The following is a 4,945-nucleotide window of genomic DNA, read 5'->3' on the forward strand; positions in this document are numbered from 1 at the left end:
CGGTCTACTTGTCTCGGACGTGATGCCTATATACATGATCATACCTAGATATTCTCATAACTATGCCCAATTCTATCAATTGCTCAACAGTAATTTGTTCACCCACCGTAATACTTATGCTCTCGAGAGAAGCCTCTAGTGAAACCTATGGCCCCCGGGTCTATTCTCCATCATATTTATCTTCCAATACTTAGTTATTTCCTTTGTCATTTATTTTACATGCATCTTTATTTCTCTTTATCATAAAAATACCAAAAATATTATCTTATCATATCTATCAGATCTCACTCTCGTAGGTGACCGTGAAGGGATTGACAACCCCTTTATCGCGTTGGTTGCAAGGAGTTTATTTGTTTGTGTAGGTGCGAGGGACTCGTGTGTGGCCTCCTACTGGATTAATACCTTGGTTCTCAAAAACTGAGGGAAATACTTATGCTGCTCTGCTGCATCACCCTTTCCTCTTCAAGGGAAAATCAACGCAGTGCTCAAGAGGTAGCAAACGTAACTATAATTTTTTATTGTTCCATGCTATTATATTATCTGTTTTGGATGTTTAATGGGCTTTATTATGCATTTTTATATTATTTTTGGGACTAACCTATTAACCGAAGGCCCACTGCAAATTGCTGTTTTTTTTGCCTATTTCAGTGTTTCACAGAAAAGGAATATCAAACAGAATGAAACCTTCGCGAGGATCGTTTTTGGAACAAACGTGATCCACGAGACTTGGAGTGGATGTCAAGGAAGCAGCGAGGCGGCCACGAGGTAGGAGGGCGCGCCCCCACCCTTGTGGGCCCCTCGCAGCTCCACGCTACTTCTTTCGCCTATATATACTCATATACCCTAAAACATCCAGGAGCATCACGAAAACGTATATCCACCGCCGCAACCTTCTGTACCCATGAGATCTCATCTTGGGGCCTTTTCCGGCGCTCCGCCGGAGGGGGAATCGGTCATGGAGGGCTTCTACATCAACATCATAGCCTCTCCTATGATGTGTGAGTAGTCTATCTTAGACCTTCGGGTCCATAGTTATTAGCTAGATGGATTCTTCTCTCTCTTTGGATCTCAATACAAAGTTCTTCTCGATTCTCTTGGAGATCTCTTGGATGTAATTCTTTTTGCGGTGTGTTTGTCAAGATCCGATTAATTTTGGGATTATGATTAAGATTATCTATGAACAATATTTGGTTCTTCTCTGAATTCTTTTATGCATGATTAAAATATCTTTGCAAGTCTCTTCGAATTATCAGTTTGATCTGGCCTACTAGATTGATTTTTCTTGCAATGGGATAAGTGCTTAGCTTTGGGTTCAATCTTGCGGTGTCCTTTCCGAGTGACAACAAGGGCAGCAAGGCACGTATTGTATTGTTGCCATCGAGGATAAAAAGATGGGGTTTATATCATATTGCTTGATTTTATCCCTCTAGATCATGTCATCTTGCCTAATGCGCTACTCTGTTCTTATGAACTTAATACTCTAGATGCATGCTGGATAGCGGTCGATGTGTGGAGTAATAGTAGTAGATGCAGAATCATTTCGGTCTACTTGTCACGAACGTGGTGCCTATATACATGATCATGCCTAGATATTCTCATAACTTTTCGCTTTTCTATCAATTGCTCGACAGTAATTTGTACACCCACCGTAGATTATGCTATCTTGAGAGAAGCCACTAGTGAAACCTATGACCCTGGGTCTATTCTCCATTATATTATTTTCCCGTCAAGTAGTTATTTCTGTCACCGTTTACTTTGCAATCTTTACTTTTCAATCTATGCAACAAAAATACCAAAAATATTTATCTTATTATCTTTATCAGATTTCACTTTTGCAAGTGACCGTGAAGGGACCAACTGTTGGGGAACGTAGCAGAATTTTAAAATTTTCTACGCATCACCAAGATCAATATATGGAGTCATCTAGCAACGAGGGAGAGGGGAGTGCATCTACATACCCTTTAGATCGCGAGTGGAAGCGTTCAAGAGAACGGTGTTGATGGAGTCGTACTCGTCGTGATCCAAATCACCGATGACCTAGGGCCGAACGGACGACACCTCCGCATTCAACACACGTACGGTTGGGAAGACGTCTCCTCCAACTTGATCCAGCAAGGGGGATGGAGAGGTTGATGGAGATCCAGCAGCACGACGGCGTGGTGGTGGAAGTAACGGTGATCTCGGTAGGGCTTCGCCAAGCTCAGGGAGAGGGAGAGGTGTCACGGGAGGGAGAGGGAGGCGCCAGGGGCTAGGGTGCGGCTGCCCTCCCCCCCACTATATATAGGACCCCTAGGGGGCGCCGGCCCTAGGAGATGGGATCTCCAAGGGGGGCGGCGGCCAAGGGGGGTGGAGTGGCCCCCAAGCCAAGTGGGGCGCCCCCCACCCCTAGGGTTTCCAACCCTAGGCGCAGGGGGAGGCCCATGGGGAGCGCACCAACCCACTAGGGGCTGGTTCCCCTCCCACTTCAGCCCATGGGGCCCTCCGGGATAGGTGGCCCCACCTGGTGGACCCCCGGGACCCTTCCGGTGGTCCCGGTACAATACCGATTACCCCGAAACTTTCCCGATGGCCGAAACTTGACTTCCTATATATAAATCTTCACCTCCGAACCATTCCGGAACTCCTCGTGATGTCCGGGATCTCATACGGGACTCCGAACAACTTTTGGGTTACCGTATACTAATATCTCAACAACCCTAGCGTCACCGAACCTTAAGTGTGTAGACCCTACGGGTTCGGGAGACACGCAGACATGACCGAGATGACTCTCCGGTCAATAACCAACACCGGGATCTGGATACCCATGTTGTCTCCCACATGCTCCTCGATGATCTCATCAGATGAACCATGATGTCGAGGATTCAATCAATCCCGCATACAATTCCCTTTGTTAATCGGTACGTTACTTGCCCGAGACTCGATCGTCGGTATCCCAATACCTCGTTCAATCTCGTTACCGGCAAGTCACTTTACTCGTACCGTAATGCATGATCCCGTGATCAACCACTTGGTCACATTGAGCTCATTATGATGATGCATTACCGAGTGGGCCCAGAGATACCTCTCTGTCATACGGAGTGACAAATCCCAGTCTTGACTCGTGCCAACCCAACAGACACTTTCGGAGATACCCGTAGTGAACCTTGATAGTCACCCAGTTACGTTGTGACGTTTGGTACACCCAAAGCACTCCTACGGTATCCGGGAGTTGAACAATCTCATGGTCTAAGGAAATGATACTTGACATTTGGAAAAGCTCTAGCAAACGAACTACACGATCTTTAAGCTATGATTAGGATTGGGTCTTGTCCATCACATCATTCTCCTAATGATGTGATCCCGTTATCAATGACATCCAATGTCCATAGTCAGGAAACCATGACTATCTTTTGATCAACAAGCTAGTCAACTAGAGGCTCACTAGGGACGTGTTGTGGTATATGTATTCACACATGTATTAAGATTTCCGGATAACACAATTATAGCATGAACAATAGACAATTATCATGAACAAGGAAATATAATAATAACCATTTTATTATTGCCTCTAGGGCATATTTCCAACAATCTCCCACTTGCACTAGAGTCAATAATCTAGTTACATTGTGATGAATCGAACACCCATAGAGATCTGGTGTTGATCATGTTTTGCTCGAGGGAGAGGTTTAGTCAACGGATTTGCCACATTCAGGTCCGTATGTACTTTACAAATATCTATGTCTCCATTTTGAACACTTTCACGAATGGAGTTGAAGCGACGCTTGATATGCCTGGTCTTCCTGTGAAACCTGGGCTCGTTGGCAAGGGCAATAGCTCCAGTGTTGTCACAGAAGAGAGTCATCGGGCCCGATGCATTGGGAATGACTCCTAGGTAGGTAATGAACTCCTTCACCCAGATTGCTTCCTGTGCTGCCTCCGAGGCTGCCATGTACTCTGTTTCACATGTAGATCCCGCCACAACGCTTTGCTTGCAACTGCACCAGCTTACTGCCCCACCATTCAAAATATACACGTATCCGGTTTGCGACTTAGAGTCATCCAGATCTGTGTCGAAGCTAGCATCGACGTAACCCTTTACGACAAGCTCTTCATCACCTCCATAAACAAGAAACATATCCTTAGTCCTCTTCAGGTACTTCAGGATATTCTTGACCGCTGTCCAGTGTTCCATGCCAGGATTGCTTTGGTACCTTCCTACCAAACTTACGGCAAGGTTTACATTAGGTCTGGTACACAGCATAGCATACATGATAGACCCTATGGCCGAGGCATAGGGGACGACACTCATCTTTTCTCTATCTTCTGCCGTGGTCGGGCATTGAGCCGTGCTCAATCTCGTACCTTGCAACACAGGCAAGAACCCCTTCTTTGACTGATCCATGTTGAACTTTTTTAATATCTTGTCAAGGTACGTACTCTGTGAAAGACCAATGAGGCGTCTCGATCTATCTCTATAGATCTTGATGCCTAATATGTAAGCAGCTTTTCCAAGGTCCTTCATTGAAAAACACTTGTTCAAGTAGGCCTTTATGCTTTCCAAGAATTCTATATCATTTCCCATCAACAATATGTCATCCACATACAATATGAGAAATGCTACAGAGCTCCCACTCACTTTCTTGTAAATGCAGGCTTCTCCATAAGTCTTCGTAAACCCAAACGCTTTGATCATCTCATCAAAACGAATGTTCCAACTCCGAGATGCTTGCACCAGCCCATAGATCGAGCGTTGGAGCTTGCACACCTTGTCAGCATTCTTAGGATCGACAAAACCTTCCGGCTGCATCATATACACTTCTTCCTTAAGGAAACCATTAAGGAATGCCGTTTTGATGTCCATTTGCCATATCTCATAATCATAGAATGCGACAATTTCTAACATGATTCAGACGGACTTCAGCTCCGCTACGGGTGAGAAAGTCTCATCATAGTCAACCCCTTGAAC

This window comes from Triticum urartu, chromosome 1, assembly GCF_003073215.2.
Source record: "Triticum urartu cultivar G1812 chromosome 1, Tu2.1, whole genome shotgun sequence".
Classification (NCBI taxonomy): Eukaryota; Viridiplantae; Streptophyta; class Magnoliopsida; order Poales; family Poaceae; genus Triticum; species Triticum urartu.